Genomic DNA, 25,924 nt, shown 5'->3' on the forward strand with positions numbered 1-25,924 from the left:
GAGGCATTCTCCAAAGTAAATGAGAAGGTCCTTACCAGGTACTGAAGCTGCCTGGAGCAGTGGTGCAGTGCTCCCTGAGCAACCTGTGTGGTGGTGTGGCTTCAGCACTCACCTTGCCTCCGCGCATGTGCTGCTGCTCCAGGCAGCTTTGGTACCCAGTAAGGACCTTCTCATTTACTTTGAAAGATGCTTCTCACCACCTCCCAGTGCCACCCTCCCCTCTCCTTCCCTCCTCCACCCCTCTTGCCATTGAACCAGTTCACTTTGGACTGGGTTTGGTTCAATCTTGGGCTGGGCCTCATTCCTGAAGGGTGGTCTGGTTTGCGATTGAGCCGCTTGAATCGCCCTGGTTCATGGCAGAGCAGTTCGAGAGCGATCAGGTTCTACATATCCTACACTCAATTAATGCTTAATAACTATTGCACATTTGCTGTAGGGTAGTCTGGGAGAGATAGGAGACAGTGTAGGGTCAGCTTAGCCTCCTTTTCTTTTTTAATGTAAGATGAGCCCTGCTGGATTAAACCAAAGGTCAATTTAGTCCAGCATCCTGTTTCTCACAGTGGACAACTGGCTTTGGGAGGACCACAAGCAAGTCAAAAAGGCAAAAACCATCCCCATGATTGTTCCCAGAAACTGGCATTCATTGGCATACTGTCTCTGGTAATGGAAGTCCATTATAACCATCACGATTAATGTAATCCTAGAGGGTCTGTCCCATTAGTAAAGACTGTGGCCTGCTACCTGCTCAATCCTGCCCTTCCCAGTGGCCTCCTTGCCCATTAATAGAGATGGCCCTTGTACAGTATATGATCAAGCTGTCAATACACTGTTCCAATAATCCACAATATTGTTTTTAAAAGGCACACAATCTTCTGTGCAAATTCCATTGTATTATGTTTGTATTACCCAAGAGCTACATTATAGCTTGTGCAAGTTACTTTCCTTGGAAATTTTGTCCATAATAACTTGTCTAGTTATTAGTTGTCCAGCCTCAGTTCCAAATCATTGTAATGGATTGTAGGTTTTTTTGCCTCAAGAGTGTACTCACAATGCACCTTTCAAAATACTTCTGTCTTTGAGCAACTTAATGTATTTAGAATCATGATGGTTGATAGTCATGATTACATCTTTTACTAATAATTTTTAGTTTTTTTTAAATGAGTACTAGTAATTATAGCAGAAATTATGTAAACACATTTTATCAGAGGTTATATTGAATTAGAAACTTTTCAACACTTAGCTCTGTGATAAGAATTCGCTGCCCTAGAAAACACTGAACGGTCTAGTCTGTGAAAGAATAGTTGCATTGCATTAGTGATCACTCCAGAGTACTTCAGGCATGGCACAGTATTATTCCAGCAGAAAATAATGCACACATAAGGCGGGGGGAAACAAAACACCAGAGGTTGTTGAAATAATGAATAACCCTGATTTTCCTTCGTTGGCATCTGGCTATGCTCCTTGCTCTTTCCTGTTCTGGGCATGCCAATACCTGACAAGACAGAGCAACTGTAGCTGAAATAACCAAAGTCCTGTTAGTTCCACTCAAGAGATGAAAATGCATTTTTGTGTTTACACAACAGCTGAGAAGCAATATGAGAAGCAATTCAACTAACAAGTGACAGTTTATTTTACCAGCTCATATATTGGCATGAAAATTGGATGGACTTTTACTCCTACTTCAATATATAACTGGAAAAGCGATTGTTCCATAAGCATAATACTGTTACCAAGCGTTGATAGTTGACAGACATGACAGTATACATGGAACATTTTGATACAACGTATGTATTATTCTGAACAGAACAGCAAATGTGGCTGAAGAGTATGACTGAGTACTTACCAAAGACAAGAAGTGGATCTGGTTTGGGAGAAGCTGTGCTAGCACATGTACTTCCAATTATCATTTATTAGAAAACTAGATGTATGGATTTTTTATATATACATAGAAAGAAATAATGTCTCCTTAATAAAAGATATTATTTCTATATGCTTGGCTTTTAAGTAGAAGGATTTTCTCTATAAGTATATTATGATTTAACTGACAGACCATGAGTACCTGATTTTAATAGGAAACCGTTATTTTATGGTCTCATGTTCACAGATGCACATGATCAAGGGGGATTTACAACCTGATTAACAAGTATTTCTTATGGATCAGTTCAGATGTAATGCTGGAATACAATCTCAACTTCAAATCCAGGTTTACTTTTGGAACTTTGTCTAAAATAAGCCAGGATTGCCCCATTCAGACAAAACAAGAGATTCTGGCTTGTTCTAAGCCAGGATCAGAAGTAGAATCCTTTCTCTCCTTGTATACAAAGTGGGGAATCCATGCAGATTCAATCTTGGGTAGAGAGGAAAGCTAGTCTTGTGGTAGCAAGTATGACTTGTTCCCTTAGCTAAGCAGGGTCCACCCTGGTTACATATGAATGGGAGACTTGATGTGTGAGCACTGTAAGATATTCCACTTAGGGGATTTATTTATTTACATTTATATCCCGCTCTTCCTCCAAGGAACCCAGAGCGGTATACTACATAATTGAGTTTATCCTCACAACAACCCTGTGAAGTAAGTTAGGCTGAGAGAGAAGTGACTGGCCCAGAGTCGCCCAGCAAGTACCATGGCTGAATGGGGATTTGAACTCAGGTCTCCCCGGTCCTAGTCCAGCACTCTAACCACTACACCATGCTGGCTCTGGAAAGAGCATCTAGGTTTCATGTTCCCTTCCTGGGATCTCCAAGATATGGCTGAGAGAGATTCCTGCCTGCAGCCTTAGAGAAGCCGCTGCCAGTCTGTGTAGACAATACTGAGCTAGATGGACCTATGCTCTGACTCGATATATGGCAGCTTCCTATGTTCCTAGATCCATGATGGGGTGCAGTTGCACCTCCTGTGAATTTGGGTCAAGGTCAACAGTTCCTCAGCAGTAGCAGAGTAAAAAGAAAAAAGAAAAAGAAAGGTTTAACTCCTCTTGTTGCTAGTCCTGCTTTTCTCCAGGAGGAACAGGAGCCGCCCACTCGGCCAGGATTTGAATGTACTGTAATTTGAGATGAGGATGGAGGAGCTAAATGGGAGGTGGAATATGGCTGTTGGGCTTATCCCCCTCCAAGAAACTAAAACATTAAAAACCCTTATCTGTTTGTTGTGTGCATGTGTGATCTGTTCCCCTTGCTTAAGCTACTGTTTCTCTTCCCCTCTATGAACCGTGTTTTTGTACACATGTGTGAAATCCCACCCCAACTTGAAAATCTCAATTTGTGTGCATGTGTTTCTTCTCTGTGTTTGTGAGAGACTTTATTTAAATATAATTTTAAAATTATAAAATGATACTTATATTTATAAAATGATATTATACTTTCAAAGTATAAGCCAAAACTGTTCTAGTACAAGCTTGTAAGAAAAACCCTCCCCTTCATAAGAACATAAGCAGCCTTGCTGGATCAGGCCCAAGACCCATCTAGTCCAGCATCCTGTTTCACACAATGTCCAACCAGATGTCACTGGAAACCTACAGGCAGGAGTTGAGGGCATGCACTCTCTCCTTCTGTTACTCCCCTGCAACTGGTACTCAGAGGCATCTGGCCTTTGAGGCTGGAGGTAGCCTATAGCCCTCCGACTAGTAGCCATTGATAGACCTCTCCTCCATGAAGTTATCCAAACCCCGCTTAAAGCCATCCAGGTTGTTGGCTGTCACCACATCTTGTGGCAGAGAATTCCACAAGTTGATTATGTGCTGTGTGAAAAAATACTTCCATTTGTTGGTCCTAAATTTCCTGGCAATCAATTTCATGGGATGACCCCTGGTTCTAGTGTTATGTGAGCGGGAGAAGAATTTCTCTCTATCTACTTTCTTCACACCATGCATATTTTATCTACTTTCTTCACAGCATTACATGATTTTCATGTGTCCTCCCAGTGGTCTTTTTTCAAATCTAAATAGCTAGGGATGTGCACGGAACCATGGAGGTGTGGTCCGACTCTGTGGGGGAGTGTGTCTTTAAGGGGGGGGATAGCACTTACCCCCGCCGCTGCTCTTCCCCCTCCGGCGCTGGACTTTTCAAAGGGCACATGCATGGCTCCAGCTTTTTTGGCTTGCTAACTTTAAAGACAACGACAGGGGCAGGGGTGGCAGGGAGGAACTCTGCTGCCCCAATAACGTGTTAAGAAAGTCCAGCGCCGGAGGGGGAAGAGCAGGGGGGGGGAAAGCGCTATCCCCCCCTTAAAGACACACTCCCCCCGCCAAACCGGCCGAATTCCGGACCGGTCCGGAGGCCTTTTGTATGGCCCCGGACCGGTCCGTGCACAGTCCTATAAATAGCCCCAGGTGTTGTAGCCTTGCCTCATAAGAAAGGTGCTCTAGGCCCCTGATTATCTTGGTTGCCCTCTTCTGCACCATTCCCAGTTCTACAATGTCCTTTTTTAGATGTTGTGACCAGAAATGTACACAGTACTCCAGGTGTGGCTGCACCATAGTTTTGTATAAGGACATTATAATATTAGCAGTTTTATTTTCAATCCCCTTCCTAATGATCCTTAGCATGGAAGTGGCCTTTTTCACAGCTGCCGCACATTGAGTTGACACTTTCAGTGAGCTGTCCACCACGACCCCAAGATCCCTCTCCTGGTCAGTCACTGACAGCTGAGATCCCATCAACGTATACTTGAAGTTGGGGAGTTTCGCCCCAGTGTGCATCACTTTACACTTGCTAGCAATGAACCACATTTGCCATTTTGTTGCCTACTCCCCTAGTTTGGAGAGATCCTTTTGGAGTTCCTCACAATCTGTTTTGGATTTCACTACCTGAAAGAGTCTGGTACCATCTGCAAATTCGGCCACCTCACTGCTTACCCCTACTTTGAGATCATTTATGAATAAATTAAAAAGCACTGGTCCCAGTACAGATCCCTGGGGGACCCCACTTCTTACTTCCCTCCATTGTGAAAACTTTCCATTTATCCCTACCCTCTCTTTCCTGTCCTTTAACCAGTTAGCAATCCACATATGTACTTGTCCCCTTATCCCATGACAGCTAAGTTTCCTCAGGAGTCTTTGATGAGGAACTTTGTCAAAAGCTTTTTGGAAGTCCAGGTAGACTATGTCAACTGGATCACCCTTATCCACACACTTGTTGACACTCTCAAAGAACTCCTAAAGGATCATGAAGCAAGATTTACCTTTGCGGAAGCCATGCTGGTTCCCTCCCAGCAGTGCCTGTTGTTCTATGTGCTTTACAATTTTTTCCTTGAAGATGCTTTCCATTAATTTGCCCAGAACGGATGTTAAGCTAACTGCGCTGTAATTTCCCAGATTGCCCCAGACTCCTTTTTGAAAATCGGTGTTAACATTGGCTACTTTCCAGTCCTCCAATACAGAGTCTGATTGCAGGGATAAGTTATATATTTTAGCAAGGAGGATGGCAATTTCACGTTCGAGTTCTTTGAGGACTCTTGGTTTCTCATTGTGTGGGTCCCCAGATGTTATTGGACTTCAACTCCCATAATCCCCAGCAGCCTTTGGTTGGGAATTATGGGAGTTGAAGTCCAATTACATCTGTGGACCCACATGTTGAGAATCCATGGTTTAGAACATCATCTCTTGTCACGGCTGTCTGACTCAATTCTTTAGCCTCCATCCCTGAAAAGCCTGTTTCAGGAACAGGTGTATGTTCAGTATCCTCTGCCGTGAAGATGGACTCAAAGAACTCATTTAGCTTCTCTGCAGCCTCCATATCCTCCTTAATAATCCCTTTCATTCCATTATTATCCAACGGCCCAACCGCCTCCCTGGCAGGTTTCCTGCATCTGATGTTTTTGTTATTTCCCTTGATGCTTTTAGATAAATGTTCCTCAAACTCTCTTTTCATCTCCCTTATTGTCACCTTGCATTTCTTTTGCCAGAGGTTGTGTTACTTTCTGTTCTCCTCATTTGGGCAGGCCTTCCAATTTCGGAAGGAAGTCTTCTTCCCTTTTATGGCTTCCATCCCAACAATATACCTTCTTGGGAGGAAATTAGTCAGTTCAAAAGTATTAAGAGCTTTAAAAAGAATAAGAGGGAAGAAAAATGCTCTAACAAAATGGATTTGTTCTTGTTCCTGCCTTTTGGTTTGTGCTGGCTGTTGGGTTTGAGGATACTAAACTGCTTATAGCTCTAATCTGGTCTCTGTGTGGGTTTTTTGTTTTGTTTTATTTTTTCCTTATTAAAATATTTATATGCTGCTCTTTTAGCAGCAAAGTTCTCAAAATGGCTTCAGTAACAAAATATGAGAAAATTGTTATTTCTCAACATGTTTCTCCTTATAATAATTACTATTTTATTTTGCTTTGTGTGTGTAACATTAGCTCATATATAAATAACTTATCTATTGTCTTTTTAATAAGCTTGTAATGGACTATAATACCCCAGCTTGAATGTAGTTTCACAAATAGGTAAATGAACATTAAACATTTCCCCTCCCCCACCAAAAGTCTATTTTTAAACACTTGCTTTAAATAAGGCATTGCAAATCAGATCACAAGAAACTCATTTTGAAAGCTCCCTTGTCCATGAAATGCTTGGTAGTCTTAAAATTCTAAGAATTTGGGGTAACTCCATATATGATGTCCTGTTTGAAATTAAATTAGTGGCTTTTCCTTCTATAGTATATATACACACTATACACTATAGTTCCATATGCTTTTTGCTTATATGAAATGTGGTTCACAGAAGAGATCAAACTGGGCTGCTTGCTGCTGTGATAGGTGTAAAAAACCTCCATTTGAATTTGCTTCTGAATTCACAAATTTAGGATTGGAGTGCATGTGGCTAAAAGTAAAGATAAATATGTATATGTTATAGACTCATATATTTTATTATGACACACATCCTGTTCTTCCTCTCAGGAGTTCTGGGTAGTGTACATGATGTTCTTCCCCACTTTTATCCTCACAACAATCCTGTGAGGCAGGTGGGAGGACAGAGAGAGTGTCTCACCTAAAGTCCCACAGTGGGTTTCATGATTAAATGTGAGATTGCAATTCCCCCAATTCTAGTCTTAACATTCGAATCACTACACCACATTGTATCAACTGTGTGGGTATTGGCTGCATAAGAAATCTGATGCAGGAGAAAAAGGAGATTCATTTTAGTGGTGAAGTAAACTGCAGTTGTCCCTCATCTACTGCAGTTTTCCCAATCACGGTTTTCAATATCTGCGACAGGGAAATTGAGACCTGCGGTTTTCCCAGTTGCGGTTTTTAGTAACTGCGATAGGGGAAATGAGACCTTCCTCACTAACCACGATTTGAGTATCCGCGAATCTCATGAGTTTTTGTTGGTGTGAAAGGCAGGAAATTTGTAGATAATTGGAAGAGTGTTGGAGAGATGTCGGAGGAGTGTTTGAGAGCTGTTTTGGAGGCACTGGTGTAGTGTTCGGAGAAATTGCTAGAGGCGGAGGTGAGAGCTGTGGGAATTGGGGGTTGTAGATGTTGGGGGCTGGGGGGAGCCTGCATGGGTTGTGGGGGCTGCATGGCTTCTGTGTCTTAACTGCTCCTTTTGCACTGGAGGGGCTGATGGCTGCTGTGTCTTCACAGCATTTTGGAGGCATTGGAGTGGTGTTGGGAGTCGAGCAAAGAGATGACTGCTGTATCTTAATTGCTGCTTTTGCACTGCGTGCTGCTTGGTGGGAGCCTGCATGGGTTGAGGGGCTGCATGGCTACACTGATGCTTTTGCACTGCTTCCTAGGGAGAGATAGAGAAGTGGAGGTGAGAGAGAAAGGAGCTGTGGAGATAGATAGATAGATAGATAGATCATAACATGGGTACAAATTGTACAGGCAAGGGAAAGGAAGAAGCTGTGGTCAAGCAGGCATCAAGAAATGTGATGTCCCTAGAGGACAAGATCAAAGTCTTGGACTGCCTGAGGGAGGGCCAGAGCAGCAGCGAAGTTGGGAGATTGTTCGGGGGTCAATGAATCAACCATCCGCAGCATAAAGGAGAATTAGGATGCCATCAGAGGCAGTGTTGCCAGTGGGACCCAGTCCTCCCTTATAGTCTCCTAAATGCCATGAGACTCCAATGTTGAGAAGATGGAGAAGGCCCTGAATATCTGGATGGAGGACCAGGCACAGAAAAAGGTCCATCTTAGCACCCACATGATCTGTGTCAAGTCGCAGCAGATCTACTGGCACCTGGTGGAGAGTTCTGGAGAGGAAGACCCTGAGAAGTTTCAAGCCAGCAAGGGCTGGTTTGAAAACTTCAAGAAGTGCTTCAGCCTGCACAACGTGAAGCTTGTTGGGGAGGTTGCCTCTGCGGATCAGGAGGCTGCAGCCGCTTTTCCTGCTGAGCTGAAGAGGCTAATAGAGGAGAAGGGCTATGTGCCAGACCAGGTGTTCAACGTGGATGAGACTGGACTCTTCTGGAAGAGGATGCCTAACTGCACCTTCCTTGCCAAGGAGGAGAGAAGGGCTCCAGGATTCAAGGCCACGAAGGACAGGCTGACCCTTCTGTTCTGTGCCAAAGCCTCAGGTGGCCTCATGGTCAAGCCCATCCTGGTGTACTGGTCCAAGAATCCACGGGCACTGAAGGGGAAGAACATGAAAGACCACCCTGTGTTCTGGGCTGTGAATCAGAAGGCTTGGGTAATGAGCTCCATTTTCATGTCTTCGTTTAATGACTGCTTTTGTGCATGAGGTTGGAGCGCTACCTAAGAGAGAAGAACCTGGCCTTCAAGGTGCTGTTGCTCTTGGACAATGCCCCAGGGCATCTTCCGGACCTGCTGCTTGCCCATCCCCACATGGAAGTTGTGTTCATGCCTCCAAACACCACATCTCTCATCCAGCTGATGGACCAAGGCGTCACCCAAGCTTTCAAGAATTATTACATTATTACACCAGGTGGAACTTCGAGCACATAGCCGACCTGATGGATGGAGATCCCAACATGACTCTGAAGAAAGCCTGGAAGAGCTACAACATCACCCATAACTTAAACATCATCGAAGTGATGGATGAGGTCAGCAGAAGCACTCTGAATGCCTGCTGGAGGAAGGCGTGGAAGGAGGCTATGAGCGATAACAGTGCTGTGCCAGCTGCGCAGGTTGAGGTTGGGAGGATTGTGGCTTGTGCCAGGCAACTTGGTGTCGAGGGGTTTGAGGACATCAAGCTGGCTGAAGTTCCTGGAGTCATACCCTGAGGAGCTCACAGAACAAGACCTCGAAGCCCTGATCAAATCCTCCAGTTATCATGAGGAAGCAGGTGAAGAGGAGGAAGACTGCAGGATCACAGCAAAGTTGACCCTGGAGAAGATCAACCAGTTCCTGAGGCATGCCTCAGAGCTCGCAGATGAGGCAGTGGACATGGACCCCTTTATGCAGCACAGCTTGACATTCAGGCAGAGACTGAATGACTTGATTTGGCCCTAAACAAAGGTCCCAAAAGACCTCCAGATAGCACAGTTGAGCCTCCTGAACTTCTTCAAGAGAGCACAGCCTGGCAGTTCAGAGCAGCCTGGCAGTTCGGGGAGCACCTGTGAAGTGCCTGCAACAGAGGGTGCATCATCATTGTAGGCTGCTGGTACCCTCCCTTCCCCTCCCTCCCCACCCCACCCCTCCCACAGCTCCCTTCCCCCTGATTGCAAACCACCACATCCTTCCTACCCCTCCTCCTCAGCATCCTGACCATCTGCGTGGCTGTCATGTAGGAAAAGCTCCTCATTAAGATTTCTTGTGTTCTGACTCCTGGTGATTTTAAAGTGCATTTGAGAGGTTTGGGGGCTTCCAGGACTTTTCAGGGAGCTCAATCTGCTAATTCCTGTTGGGTTTTGGTGATTTTAGGGTTTTAAAAAGCATTTTCCCTTGATTTTTATGTGATTCCACGCTCATGGTTCCCCTAACCTCCCTTTCCCCATTGACTTCAATGCCTCTCCAACCGTGAATTTTCCAACTGCAAGGTTTTCACGGAATGGAACCCTCGCGGTTGGCAAGGGAAGACTGTAGAGCAAAGGAGAATGTTGGATAACTTTAAGAGCGTGAAAGGGTTTAATTATCAAAATACAGGGAGGCCTTGGGCCTTGGGTAGGCCCTTTGGGCCCAAGCCCTGAACCTTCTAAGTACCTAGCAACACTTCTGCAAGGGAGAGAGGAAGAAGAGAGAGTGGAAGGATTGTCCAGGCAAAATCTGGTATCAGCAGATATGATGTTCAGAAATCTATCTATCTATATATCTATCTTTCCCTGAGTATTTTGGTGTAAAAAGTAGTGCATTCAGCTAATTTAAGTGGCAGAGCCAGGGACGGGGGGGGGGGGGGAGAAAGGGAATGAGAGAAAGGTAGGGAGGAGGAGGAGGAGGAGGAGGAAGACAGAAGGTGGCATGAAGTGACAGAAGGTGGCATAAGACTATGTGTGGGTCTCCAGAGGTTCATTGGAATCCAATCTGGCCCACCACCAGATTTTAGTTTGGCACCCCTGGCATAGTGCATTTGCAAGAGAGAGAAAATCTATGCCCCAACATATTTATATATGAAAAGAAATCCTGTTGTACCCCCTGTAATTTCCTGCTCGATCTGCCCCTGGATTTAATTGTGGACAAACAGGCGTGTGTATGTGGGTGTGTTGGGGGGGATGTCCCTGGGCCACCAGGGTCTGGGGACCCCACCACAGCGCCCCTCTCCCAGGACATCCCCTTGCCTCCCACCAGAAAATGAAACATTTGCCAGCTGGGAGAGCAAGGCCCAGTCCCTTGTCTACCCCTAGCTGGTGCTTTGCTCATCAGCTGTGTGCTTTCTTACTCTCCCTTGATCAGAGTGAAGGAGAGAAAGAAAGCACCCAGTTGGTGAACAAAACATCAGTTGGGAAGGAGTTAGAGAGGGTCACACTGCCCTCTTCCCAGTGCTGGCCACACCCCCTATGTTGGTGTGCTGATGTCAGTGCAAGGGGATATAGCTGGTGCACATGTGCACGTGCACGCCGGCAGAGGGGAGTCCTGGCAGCAGTACATCCCCAGGCCACCAGCAAGCCGCCTACACCCTTAGCTTCTGGCATTCTATTTTTCTGGCAAATGATAGCAATTGCAATTTTTACAGCTTGACAAGTACACACTAGATTCTGCTCCCTTCTTTCTTTCTATCAAATCACATTTATGAGTTGCTTTCTGATCAGAACTGAAGGTAAGTAGTTGGTATGAAAGAATTTGGTGAAAAATACTTACTATTCACCACCTCAACCCAATAATAGAAATGAATTAAAATCTTCAGATGTTTCCCAGTAATTCCATCTTCCAATTGGCATTTTCTGCAACTTAAAAAGCTATTGGTGGTCATCTTCAGCCCAGATGCTATGGGGTTCTTAATGCTCTGGAGAAGTATTAATCTATCCTGTTCTACAGTACTAAAATAAATAAATTGAAAACTCTCACCTAGACTCAGTATATAAGGTACTGCAGCAGGATATGAGGGTAAACCTCATCTTGGAACACTGGGAATGCATCTGCATGTAATACATTCCCAGATCAGTTTAAATCTTCTCCTATTGATATTTGCCAGGGGCTTATCATTTTTTGTAACCCTCATTAGGCTTCACTGCTAGTTCCATAAGGCAGGTCAGATTTCTCACAGAATCACATATTTAATTTACATCAATATGCTGTCAATCACAGATGAATTTTGTCAATGTCTCCAAACAGATATTATATACCAGTCAGTGTTGATAATCTTATTTAGGAGGCTATCTATGTAAGAACAAAATATTAGCCCCGCTGGATCAGGCCCAAGGCCTATGTAGTCCAGCATCCTCCTTCCCACAGTGGCCCACCAGATGTCTCTGAGAAGCCTACAGGCAAGAGCTGAGAGAATGCACTCTCTCCTACTGTTGCTCCCCTGCAACTGGTATTTAGAGGCATATTGCCTCTGAAGCTAGAGGTGGCCTACAGTAATCAGACTGGTAGCCACTGATAAAATCTGTCTAAGCCCCTAAAGCCACCAAAGCTATTGGCCATCACCACAACCCATGGCAGAGAATTCCATAGACTGAATATGCGCTGTGTGGAAAAAGTACTTCCTTTTGTTGGTCCTAAATTTCCTGGCCATCAGTTTCATGGAATGACCCCTGGTTCTAGTGTTGTGTCTGTCCACTCTCTCTACTCCATGCCTAATTTTATATACTTCTACTATGTATTCCCACAGTCGCCTCTTTTCCATACTAAAAAGGCTCAGATGCACTCTCCTTGCCTCATAAGGAGGTTGTTCTAGGCCTCAGATCATTTTGGTTGCCCTCTTCAGCACCTTTTCCAGTTCTACAATGTCTTTCTTAAGATACGATGACCAAAACTGTACACAGTACTCCAAATGTGGCTACACCACAGATTTTTATAAGGGCATTGTAATATTAGCAATTATATTTTCAATTCCATTCTTAATGATTCTGAGAATGGAATTTGCCATTTTCACAGCTGCCGCACACTGAGTCGACACTTTCAAATGAACTGTCCACCATGACCCCAAGATCTCTCTCCTGGTCAGTCACTGACAGCTCAGTCCCCATCAGTGTATATTTGAAGTTGGGGTGTGGTTTTTTTTGCCCCAATATGCATCACTTTATACTTGTTTACATTGAACTGCATCTGCCATTTGTCACCCACTCCCCACTTTGGAAAGATCCTTTTGGAGCTCCTAACAATGTTTTGGATTTCACTACCCTTGGCCCACTTGGCTGCCTACTCAACTTCTAGATCATTTATTAACAAGTTAAAGAGCACTAATCCCAGTACAGATCCCTGGGTGACCCCACTTCTTACCATATTTACCCAAATAGAAAACCCTGAATTTAAGAAAGCCCCCTTAAAAAATAAGAGTTAAATATAGGTTATAATGTTTACCCAAAAAGAAGAAGACCCTGAATTTGACGACTCCTCACTTTCTAACATCAAAGAACTTGGAAAAAATCTAGTCTTGGATTCAGGTTCATATAGTACTTCCCTCCATTTTGAAAACTGTCCATTTATTCCTACTCTCTGTTTCCTATCCTTCAACCAGTTCCTTTCAACCATCAACATTTAATTTTTTAAAATTCACAAAATCCATTTGGGGAAATGTCTATATTCACCAGGCTTACATTTAGCAGTGGCTTTGGAGGTGGGGATTCAGAAGGTGGGGGGTCATTTACATTTAAAATAATATGCTTTATATCAGTTTATTTGCTTGCCTCAGTATAACCTATAGTTATGTGATCAATAATTATAGTGTTTAAAAAGGTCAGCCATACAGTTCTTTAAATAGGGAGCCCCTCTGTGATGCCGACTTCCATGGCTGCAGTTAATCCTAACACAGGCACTGCACAGTGCAAAGAAGGCAACGACACCTAGTTGCTTCTTCTTTAAAGCCAGTATAAGTAGAGGGTGAGCTTTTCCCCAGGACTAGGCTCTAAAAAACATGGCTGTCCCATCTAAGTTGGCACAGTTCAGTGGTGTAGCTCCCTACCCCACTCCCTACACCATTCTGCACGCAGACAGAAAAAATTAGTGGGCACACTGCCACCATGCCAGCTAAATTGGCACTGTGCCAATTTAGCTGGCATGGTGGCAGTGTGCCCACTAATTTCTTTTCGTCTGTGTGCAGAATGAGTTTTGTTTTGGGAGGCAGTGTCAAGGCAGTTTGAGTGCAAATGCATGCAGAATGGGGCCTTCCTGATTCAACCTGAGCAGGATCTAAAATTAACTGAGCGGACATCAAAAAACTTGTGAGCACATGTGTACGCCTTAGAGAGAACACTACGCAGTGGAGGGCCCATGTTCAGGCCCCCTGCCTGGCGGCACTTCCGCAACTCAACAGCGCCCTTCTTCTTCTGCACTGTATGCCTGCACACTGCATCAGCCTTCCTAAAGGAGCAGCCCAGGATAGGCTGTTCTTCCCCTGCCGCTGAGTGGTCGGCAAGGCAGCCGAGTGTTGTGCTGACCACTCAGGTGGCCATCACGCATGCGCGGTGGCTCGCTGAGTGGTGGGGGAAAAGCAGCCTACCCAGGCTGTCAGGGAGGCTGCCAACGCACAGGGAAGGGGGCACTGTCACTGTCCATGGTGGTGGCAGGGGAGAAGGGGTGCTGCACTGCCGTGCAGCTGCCCAACCAGCAGCTGAACATGGGTTCTTGAAACCCATGTGCACAATTACAGCTCTGCCCCTGTCACAGTTGGAGGGTAAGAAGTAGTAGGCAGATTAAATTATGGTGTAGCAACATGGAGGTCATATTGCACCACTCACTTTATGTTGCAAGAAGCCTAACTGGTGAGGGAAATGACACTGGAAAGAGACCAACACAGGTTTGACACACTGCTCATCTTTGCCTCCAGCTGGAGGCATGGCTTTGTCTTCCCAGGACTATTTCAGGAGCATGTGCCAGGAGGATCTTCTCTTAGAAGATTGTGGATTTGGATTCCCCAAATCCTTGCCCACCTAATGCTGAAATCCCATAACAGATAAATTGTGACAATGTTTCTAGCAGTAACATGCCAGACCCACATAGTTCCCATCAATAACAACAACAATAACCCCCAGTGAGGCACTACCTTGGCATGGTTGTGGGGCTTGTGTGCTCTGAGGAAGGTGAGACTGAGCTATGCCAGAGGTCAAACCATACTGGACAGGTCTCACCAGAGGAGCCAGATGAAGAGTGCCTCTCCCATCAACAATATGGTGAGATGTAACTTTAATAAATCTATACCGGATCGGTCGTCGCCCGGGTCAACAAGGACTGTGCCAGGTGCTGGAGTCCCTGGACATCTGGTGGCAAGTGGGCAACAGGACTCAGGATCTTCAGTTAAGCAACCATGGCTGGAGACTGCAAAGTTACTGGAAGAAATGTCGCTTAACCAAAAAAAGTATACGAAAAATGCCACCAAGGAAATAATGATCTGCTATTACAAGTCTAGTCCAACTAGAAGAGGTTATTTAAAAAAATGTAACAAATTTGGAAAGAGAAGCATCCAGATACAGAAATAACAGAACAAAGGCTAGCAGACCAGAGAAGATTCATCATAAGAAATAAAGTATTCACAGGAGTTGAGCTGGAAGAACTGCAAAGAGCAACACAGCCTCAAGATATGGAAGAAGAATTACCACCAACTGAAGAAGTTGCTCAGGTGGAGGAGGTGTTGGAAACAGAGAATGCCACTGTTGCTGAACTGTTTCAAAATCAAAACCAGGCAACCTCCCCTTTGCCTTCACCTCAAAAACACAAATGCCGTTGAACAGAAAAGCAACAAGAACTAAAGCAAAAAATAACTGAGCACATGAACCAGAAACAACCACCAGGGTTCGACTTCCAGCTCTAAAAACAGTTGCCAAAAAACAACTTGCTCAGGCATTAAAAGATGTCAATGTTGCACTTGCAGAGATAACAACCGATAATTTGCAAGAAACAAACCAACTAATGTACAGTGCAGCAACAATAACAACACAAGAGCTCGGATATAAGGTCAGTGGACCTGTAAAAAAAGAAAGTAGTACATCACCTAAATGGAAGATTAGATTAGAAAATAAAATCTCCAGGCTTAGATCAGATGCTAGTAAATTGAAAGACATGACAGACAAGAAGCTGAAGAATGAAAACACCAAACAGTATCTGATCCAAAAATACCACCTAGATTCAAGGAAAATTAGAGAAGTCCTGGAAATAATAAAGCAGCAAATAACAGCAGTGTCAAAAAGAAGATTAGCAGATACGAAGCCAGAATTACACAACACAGGCAGAATCTCCAATTCCAGTCGAATCAGAGACGTTTCTACCAAAGCAGAGAAGGAGAAACTGCAAGAGACATAGAAAGACCAAATAAAGAAGAAACAGTGCAATTCTGGGGGAAATTATGGGACAATCCAATAGATTATAATAAAAAAGCAGGCTGGATGAAAGAGGTCAAAAAATGTATCCAACAAATGCAAGATCTAATAATAACACCAGAATTAATAAGTGAAAGAGCAAAGAAAATTAAAAATTGGACTGCTCCAGGCGACGATGAACTGCATGGCTTTTGGCTTAAAGACCTAACAATAGGGATGTGCACGAAAGGTTGTTCGGCACGGCGGGGGTAGGGCTTTAAGGGCGGGGGAGAGTGTACTCACCCCCCCCGCCGCATTTCCCCCGCCGGCGCTCTCGGAATTAGAAGCCCCTCGGGACGGCAGCGTTCCTCCCTGCCGTCCCGTTGCCCCCGTCGGCCGGAAGTGGCCGGAAGTCCCGTTCGCGCGTGCGCCCGTCGTCGCGCGCGCGCGGCCGTACGCGCGCGCGCACGACGGGCGCGAGCGCGAACGGGACTTCCGGCCACTTCCGGCCGACGGGGGCAACGGGACGGCAGGGAGGAACGCTGCCGTCCCGAGGGGCTTCTAATTCCGAGAGCGCCGGCGGGGGAAATGCGGCGGGGGGGTGAGTACACTCTCCCCCGCCCTTAAAGCCCTACCCCCGCCGGCGCCGAAACGCCGAATCGCCCCCACCACCCGAAACGTTTCGGCGGCCTTTTCAATGGCCGCCGAAATGTTTCGGGCTCAAGCCTACCTAACAAGCCTTCATAAACAACTATCAAAACAGTTCAATCACATTTTGCAAGGAGGTGATATTGAACAATGGCTAACAATTGGGGAAACTCATCTCATCATGAAAGACCCAGCAAAAGGTGGAGTTCCAAGTAATTATAGACCAATAACCTGTCTGCAACCATGTTCAAATTATTAACTGGAATAACAGCAGATGAAGTGATGCAACACTTCCTAACTAATAAGCAGCTTCCAGTTGAACAGAAAGGAAATTGCCCGAACACCAGAGGCACAAAAGACCAGCTGCTGATTGACAAAATGATTTTAGAAAATTGCAAGAGAAGAAAAACATATCTAAGTGTTGCATGGATAGACTACAAGAAAGCCTTCGATTCATTGCCTCACAAATGGATACTAAAATGTTTAGAAACAACTGGTGTCAGCAAAAACATTCAGATATTTATTTAAAAAGCAATCAGCATGTGGAGTACACAGTTAACAATCAATGGCGAGACACTTGGACAGGTTAGCATTAGAAGAGGCATTTTCCAAGGGGACTCACTATCCCCTCTGTTGTTTGTAATCGTCATGACCCCACTTTCACAAATACTAAACAAAACAGGCCAACATCAAGTGAAATCAACCATCTGCTGTACATGGACGATCTGAAGTTGTATGGAAAGTCCCAGTCAGAAACTGAATCACTGCTAAACACTGTCCGTATATTCAGTAGCAATATAGCAATGGAGTTTGGACTAGTCAAGTGTGCTGCATTAATAATGAACAGAGGAAAAATAAGAAAAACAGAAGGAATAGAACTGCCCAATGGAAGCAACATCAAGAACCTGGAAGAGAAAGAACAATACAAATACTTGGGCATTCTCCAGGCTGATAACATCATACACACTGAAGTTAAAAGAAAAACTGGAAGTGAATACATCAGGAGAGTTAGAAAAATTCTCAAGTCCAAACTCAATGGTGGGAACACCATACAAGCCATAAACACCTGGGCTATACCTGTTATCAGATACACTGCAGGAATAATAGACTGGACCCAGGCAGAGCTAGAGATGCTAGATCGTAAGACCAGGAAAATAATGACCATCAATCATGCTCTGCACCCCCGCAGTGATGTAGATAGGCTATACCTCCCTCGTAGCTCAGGTGGAAGAGGAATGCTGCAAGTCCATCAAACCAGTAGAGGAGGAGAAAAGAGGCCTTGAAGAATATATCAAGGACAGTGAAGAAGATGCACTTCAAATGGTCAAGAACGAGAAACTATTCAACACCAATGAAACAAGGCAGGCCTACAAGAAAGAACAAGTCAAGAACCGAGCAGAAAAATGGAAAAATAAGCCCCTGCATGGTCAATATTCGCACAATATAAGTGGAAAATCAGACATCACCAAGACCTGGCAAAGGCTTAAGAATGGCAACTTGAAGAAAGAAAAGGAGGATTTAATACTGGCTGCACAAGAACAGGCACTAAGAACAAATGCAATAAGAGCAAAAGTCAAAAAGTCAACAACAAACAGCAAGTGCCACATTTGTAAAGAAGCAGATGAAACCGTGGACCACCTAATCAGCTGTTGTAAATTTTATTTATTTAATTTTTATAGCGCCCTTCCAAGCTGGCTCAGGGTGGTTTACAAGTAAAAAGATCGCACAGACTGACTACAAACAAAGGCATGACAAGGTAGCAGGGATGATACACTGGAACATCTGCAAAAAATACAAGCTACCTATAGCCAAAAATTGGTGGGACCATACAATTGATAAAGTGGTAGAAAATGAAGATGTAAAAATATTATGGGACTTCCAACTACAAACAGACAAACATCTGCCACACGATACACCAGATATAACTTTAGTTGAGAAGAAAGAAAAACAAGTGAAAATAATCGACATAGCAATACCAGGGGATAGCAGAATAGAAGAAAAAGAAATAGAAAAAATCACCAAATACAAAGATCTACAAATTGAAATGGAAAGGCTGTGGCAGAAGAAGACCAAAATAATCCCAGTGGTAATTGGCGTCCTGGGTGCAGTTCCAAAACAACTTGAAGAGCACCTCAACACCATAGAGGCCACAGAAATCACTACCAGCCAATTACAAAAAGCAGCTTTACTGGGAACAGCCTATATTCTGCGGTGATATCTATAATAACAGCAACAACACTGACAATAAAATTCAGCCATCCCAGGTCCTTGGGAAGGACTCGATGTCTGGATAAAACAAACCAGTCAACACCTGTCTGACTCTGTAAACAACAATAATAACAACAATAAAAATATAATAATAATTGAAATAATCTATTTCTATACCGCCCTTCCAAAAATGGCACAGGGCGGTTTACACAGAGAAATAACAAACAAATAAGATGGATCCCTGTCCCCAAAGGGCTCACATTCTAAGAAGAAACATAGGATAGACACCAGCAACAGTCACTGGAAATACTGTGCTGGGGGTGGATAGGGCCAGTTACTCGCCCCCTGCTAAATAAAGAGAATCACCACGGTAAAAGGTGCCTCTTTGCCCAGTTAGCAGGGGTATATCAGAATTACACTGATTGCCAATGAGTTTCCGGGCGAAATACGAAGTGTTGGCTATTACCTACAAAGCTGTAAACGACTTGGGTCCAAGGTATTTAAGGACCTAAAAACATACCTGTTTAGTCAGGCTTTTAGTTTATAGTCTTAAAGCCTCTATTTTAGAGTTTTTATTGTATTTTAGATTGTTTTAATTATGTTAATGTTTTAATTGGTTTTATATTGTGAACCACCCAGAGACATTTTTGTACAGAGAGGTATATAAATGCACTAAATAAACAAACTTCTGGAGGAACCCAGGTTGGGAATCACTGTTCTATGGATTTTAGGAACTGAACCCAACACCTGGTATTCCAGCATAATTTTCATTTCCCAACATATCTAGGGCGCAAAGTTATTTCCCAATATGGAACTTTAAAAGAATATTATTTATTTCAAACTTCTCTGTCCCTCCACTCCAGCACATTGCTGCTTGCGGCAGCTTGCAATAAAAATGTCACTGAATAACTTGTCATTGTGAACTAAAGAGTCCAGAAAGTGTACAGGTGAACTCTATTAAGCATTGGACGGAAGACTGGCATTGTTTTACTTGTTGCTGCAGAATCATTTTTTTCTAAAAAGCATATATCCAATTTTTAACATTATGGCTAGATTACAGGGGCCTAGACACCCCCCCCCCCCAATGGCCCTCGGTGAGAGAGATAATGAAGAAAATAGGGAGGGGTGGAGTTAGGGGGCGTTCAGGAGCTGGGGCGGGGTGGAGGGCGGGTTCTTTGAACTCATATCTTTGAAGGTACACCCCTGGGCTAGAAGCCTAGAACACCTTCCCCGATCTTTGAACAGAATTGGGGACTTTGGCAGCTGTTTGATTTGTTTCTACTGCGGGTTTGATTGTATTGCTTTGTAAGATTTATGATCTTTTCAGGTGTTTTGCCTGCAAGTCGCTTTCGGATATAAAATGTATTAAAACAAGAAAGAAAGAGTGCCTGTCCCTTCCACACGCTCAAAACACTGAAGCAGTGATGTGAACAGATTAAAAGAGAGAGCCGTTCGTGACTCTGAATAATTCAACTTTAGCCTCAACCTTCTTGCTCCGAGCAGACACGCCGCCCCCCAAAGACGCGGCCTCCTTCCCGCGCCCGCAGTCCTGACTGTCTGAGGCTTCCGAAGCTTGCAGCAGTGCCGCGCTCGCCGCTTACTTGGGAGAAAGTGCCATCAAACTCAGTCGGATTTACTTCCGTGCAAGCCGTGGCAGGCTCAAACCGCAGGGACGGCGGCGTCTACACATACTTGGAAGTCGCCTCGTTTACCTTCGTCTGCGTAAGCGCCAGAGGAGCCTCGGGCTGCTGCCAGTGTAGCCCTCAGCCCTTGCTCCTGCCTTCCCTGCCCTGTTTCCTAGCTGCGTCTCGCCCCACTCTAAGCTTACTCGCCCCTTGCTGGACTGAGTGAATCTCAGCCACTTCGGCTCGCCCCGGTGCGTGTACCGCGAAGAGCTCTTCGCCTGGGCACGCACGTCGCGGATTTCCTCTATGTTTATTTTAATGAGTTGAAACAACAACCACCACCACCCTTAATTTAGTGCCGCTTTATTGGCTGACGGTGCCATCCGTCAAAAGGAGAATCCCTTCTACTTTGTTACGGTTGGTGAAAGACAGACGGCCAGGACGCAGTGGCGGCGGGGCGGGGGGGGGCACAGAAGGGGCAAAGTGCATTTGTGGGTGGGCGAGCCGCGTCCCACACGCTGGATTTCTGAAAGAGAAATGTGCCAGGCAGGTACCGTTTCTGTGAGTGCGCCCACTCATGATCTCCCTCTGGAGCCGCTGCAGATCGACACGTTGCAACGGGCAGGAACGGGAAAAGTTAATCGCAGTACTTCTTCTTCTCCGTGCGGCGACCAGCGTCTTTCATCACGTTGCCATCTTGCTAGTGTGAATGCGCTTAAGTTTATTCAGGCGACCACTGAACGCTGTCCCCAGACGCCTTTCAGCCTTTACAAGACAATCCCGTAAGTTTCCATTGAAAGGCAATACCAGTCAGGACCTAAACACGCAGTAGAGGCACAGGCTAGTCACTAGCGCCTCTCTTTACCCTTTTAAAAAAAATATCCGAATACATGGAATCCCCAGAGCTAGAGAGGGGCACTGTACACAGCCGTCAAAGAACCAGGTAAGTTGAGACTAAACAAGCTCCAACAGGACACATTGGACAGCATCCACATTAGTCATGATGACTAACCCCCATTGAAATCAGTGTTGGTCATGATTAAGTCCCATAAAGTTCAATGGGACTTAGAAATGACTAACGTGGTCTCAAGGCTGCCCAGAGTGTCACTATCTCTTAAGCTAACCTACCCCACTGGGTTGTTGTGAGGATAAAATGGGCAACGGTAGAATAAAAGCCATCTGAGCTCCTTGGAGGAAAGGTGGGATAAAAATGTAACAAAGAGCTTGGTGTTGCTGCCCTGGAACACTAGGTCAGAGGTGTGCTTATCCTAGATACCAAAATAAAATAAAATACGACTTTTAAAAGTCACCAAGTAGCATAGCAGTGTTGCCCATCACCATCCATGTTGCAGTGGTGATCGTATTCCTTGTATACTGTTGAAATAGCAATGTTTGCATTATCTGGAGGAAGAATTTTTTAAAATACAAAATCTATAGTGCTTATGTATATTACAGCTTTTGAGTACAGTATTCAAAGTGCTTAACAGACATTATGGCTATAATTCTTACAGCCCTGAAAGTCAGTACAATATTATTATTTCCATAATGGGGGCTGAGTGGTCTAGTTGTGTAATGCCACCTAAGTGGGCTTAGGAACAAACTCTATGTTATGTAGGAAATCTGTGATGGGATCTCCCAGTGTATTTATTTGCATTTAAATGTAGCCATGGAGAAAGAGAATTTGATCTGAGCAGTAGCACTGGGGTATTTCTTCCACCCCATGCTGTATTCTAAATATCTACCTGAAGGCCGGTTGTCCTGTTGTGGGGCTGGGAGATGGGGTGAGGATAAAGGTGGTATGCCAGTATTTTTCCTCAGTACAACAAACAGTAAGAGTGGTGTAGAGTGATTTCGTTTGGGGGAAAAGGTGTGAGAAGAAAGGGATCAACCCTGCTTCCTCAGTGCCACCAGTCCACTTCGGACACATACTCTGCAGGGCCTGGTTCTAGGTCACAACAAATATACCCCGAAATCATCAGCTTTCCAAAAACACCCAAAAGGAAGAATTAATTAGTTGACAGTACAAGTGCCAATAATAAAAATAGATTTGGGTGCAACATACTTCCATGTCTTCCTCCTCCTCCTCCCTCCTCCTCCTCCTCCTTAAGTGGTTGTAGTTTAGATTTCAATGCCATGTTGTTGAGTTTCTCTTCTGAGTGAGTACTTTGTGGTGGTGGTCTCATATCTTCTGGCTCTTTTAAAGACCATGTTTGCAACATGGAACGGAGACAAGGTCTGGAACTACTCAAAGTTTTTTTTCTAATTACTATGGTAGAGTTTCTTCTATAATTTCAGCTGCCTGTTCTGTGGCTTTCCCTTCCAGTGATGCTTGGGGCAAACTGCTGGCACAACTTTGTATCTTATCACTGCTGGAAAGCTGGCTGCTCCTTTGGGGTGGAGTTGTATAGATTTCCATTGTAAAATTAGAAATTAGTTCAGCTTTTTGTGGTTTTACATGGTCATTCCACCAAATCAGTGTAGTAATAATAACTAGAGTTCAGGGTGATTCCAGTTCTGTAAGTATCAAACAGATGGTGTTCTTTTTTCATGTTAGTGGAACAAAAACAACTCCTGCCCATCCGTAAGCTCCACAAGAGGGAGGAGTCCTGGTCATGAGCAATGTCATTAGAGCTAATGGCATTGCTCAGTTTTCTATTGTTGTTAGCGCTTAATTTCAAATTTTAATGCAACAGAAAAAATTGTGGTTATGCATTGTTACATTGATAATTTTGATTACATTTTTAATTTCAGTGCAAAATATCTTGTTACAATTCTTTGGTATCATGTGACTACATGCTGAATGTATAAGCCCATAGAAGTATATGTGTCACCTGAAGTATTTCCTGCCTTGCTTCCATGAACAATATTTAAAAATCTCTCCACTTAATATTTAGGTTAAAGGTGGGATGCTCAAGTCTCAGAGGCTACTATATTCTCCAGACAATTGCCCAGGTGCAGGAATTCTAGTTAAAGTACAACTCAACACTCAGAGGCGATTACATTCTTTAGTAAATGTATAATTAGGGGTGTGCACGAATGGGTTCATGCACTCCTGGGAGGTGAGGGGGGGTTACCTTTTAAGGCGCCGGAAGGGTGCTCATCCTCACCCCACTGCATCCCCCCCGCCAGCACTCTCCCCAAAATCTGGCACGGGGCGGCACATACCTCCTTGTCGCCCCGGTCAGCCTTGTACCAGAAGTGGTGAAACCAGAAGTGGCTGCAACAGCGCTTGAATACCAGGTTGAAAGATTGTGTGTAGCAATGGTACGGCTCTGCACTGCAGCAACTCACGAGTAGCCTCATGGCATCAGGAGGCTCCCCAGAATGCCCCGTGCACTCACATGAGGCATTCTGGGACTTCTGTGGGCCAGGAGGCCCCCAAACCCCGCTGCCTCAACCAGCTCCATAACAGAGCCAGTAATTGTCTGGATGCCCAGGGGGGGGCTCCTTGCTCATCTGCGGGGAGAGTGGGAGAAACAAATCATGTGCAGAGCCTTAATATGTTTTTGCAATCTATATATTTTTGTAGACCCAACCATGTTTCTCTCCAGTCTGCAGACAGCACAATTTACCAAGCACTGGCTGAGGCCCCAGAAGATCCTGGTAATGTTTAATGGAGGTACTGCAAAAGTTAAAGCCGTGACATTCAAAACTAGAACCTAACCTGGAAAATGGGGTTAGGTTCTTGAGAGAAGAAATTGGGGATTTAAAAATTAAAGTGCAACCCGGCTTCTTGCCTTTCTTCCTCCTTGCCTCCCTCGTTCTCTGTCATCCCCCTCCTTACCTGCCTCTAGAGATGTGCACGGAGCCACGGCAGGGAGCCTCAAAGGCGGTGGGGGTGCCGCTTTAAGAGCGGGGGAGGTTGCACTTACTCCTCCCACCGCTTTCCCCCCACCTGCATTCTTTTTGTTTTGGAAGCTAATCGGGGTGGCAGTGTACTTCACTGCCGCCCCGTTGCCCCCATTGGCTGGATATGGCCAGAAGTCCCGACACCTGGGCACCCTCCCTCGCTCTTAAAGTTGCACCCCCGCTGCCGTTGAACTGGTTCGGAGGCCCATAAAAGGCCTCCGAACCGGTTCTGTGCACATCCATACCTGCCTCCTTGCTCTACTCACCCTCCTGTGGATTACATTTTGGACACCTAAAAAGTAAAGTGCCGTCACAGCTGCTTCTCAGCTGATTATCTGCTGGGCAAGTGCTTATTCAGGTCCAAGCAGCCTCTGTGTGGCCCCATTGCTCCCTTCCTTTCCCACTGGTGTTTCTCCTGGCTCTGATGCTGCCCTTGTATCCACCTTGCATGCATGCACAGCTCCCGTTGCTCAACTCTGCCAGGTAGAGGGATCCATGTGAGCATGAAGCAGCCCAAGCAGCTGCAGTGCTGAGCAACAGTGAGGAGAGAGAAGAAGAGCATGAAGGCATCAGTGTGGGATTGAAGGGGTGGAGCAACGTTCTCACCAGGAGGGTGAGAAGAGCAAAGAGGCAGGTGGAGAAAGGGGAGAGGAAAATAGAGCAGAAAATAGAGCAGGCAAAGAGGAAGGAAGGAGAGAAGCCAACTGTTCATTCCTGGGACACACATTTGGTTGGGTTAAGGATTTAAAAACTAAATCCTTAGGGTTAGGATTTAAAAATTAAAGCAGCTTTTGCGTTAACTTTTAAAATCCCAACTGGAAAACCCTGCAGAAGATCCCTGCAGAAGATCACTGCAGGGGATCCTTGCAATCACCAGATTTGGGTGTCAGGAATTTGCCCGCAAACGGGCAGTACTGCAGTCGTTAAGCCCATAATATCTTCAGGTTTCCTGTGGAACATAGGAAGCTGCCATATACTGAGTCAGACCATTGGTCCATCTAGCTCAGTACTGTCTACACAGACTGGCAGTGGCTCCTCCAAAGTTGCAGGCAGGAATCTCTCTCAGCCCCATCTTGGAGCTGCCAGGGAGGGAACTTTGAACCTATATGCTCTTCCCAGAGTGGCTCCATCCCCTGAGGGGAATATCTTACAGTACTCACATGTGGTCTCTCATTCAAATGCAACCAGGGTGGACCTCGCTTAGCTAAGGGGACAAGTCATGCTTGCTACCACAAGACCAGCTCTCCTCCCATTTGTGCTTAATTAGAAGATAGCCTAAGCACACTTACTTGGGATTAAGGCTCACTAAACACAGTGTGATTTACTTTTGACTAAAACATGCATAGGATTGGGAAGTTAGATTATATATCTGTTCTGTTTCAAAGGGTAAGGGCAGGCTATAAATGGGTCCTATGTTAAATTATTTAATTTAATTTATTTAGCATATGTTTAGACTGCTGAAAACCCACATCTCTGGGCAGTTTAAAATAAAACAGAATTTTTTTTAAGGTAAAAGAAAACAATTTAAAACTATTTAAAAATTCAAAAGGGATCCCAATTATACTGAAAAGACACAGTTCTCGAATATTGAATAGCAGTGGGTAAAGATAGAAGTTCACTCTAGTTCATTAACATACAGGGCTCAATCTCTCCACCCTGAACCTGTTAACTCCCTTCCTCCCTCCCTCCTCAGGTTGGCTCTCCTCAGCTTGGCTTCTTCTTCCACAGCTAAGCTCTGCTCCCAAGGCACAGCTTGCAAAGCCGAGCAGCAGTGGTGTAGCAACGCAGAGGGTGGCCGGCCACCTCTACCATCGG

General features: G+C 44.9%; 1 protein-coding gene across 5 annotated transcripts in view; it reads left to right on the plus strand.

Annotated features, from left to right (window-relative positions):
- ESR1 (estrogen receptor 1) overlaps window positions 1-25,924 on the plus strand; it is a 340,324-nt gene that overhangs the window by 70,607 nt on the left and 243,793 nt on the right. The window contains exon 1 of one of the 5 annotated variants that reach the window (XM_053292707.1): window positions 21,075-21,203. The exons of the other annotated variants lie outside the window; for them this stretch is intronic. The gene's annotated coding sequence lies outside the window, so the exon portion shown is untranslated. Of the gene's footprint in view, window positions 1-21,074; window positions 21,204-25,924 lie in introns of those variants that run through there. 5 annotated transcript variants of the gene reach the window in all.

This window comes from Hemicordylus capensis, chromosome 1, assembly GCF_027244095.1.
Source record: "Hemicordylus capensis ecotype Gifberg chromosome 1, rHemCap1.1.pri, whole genome shotgun sequence".
NCBI lineage: Eukaryota > Metazoa > Chordata > Lepidosauria > Squamata > Cordylidae > Hemicordylus > Hemicordylus capensis.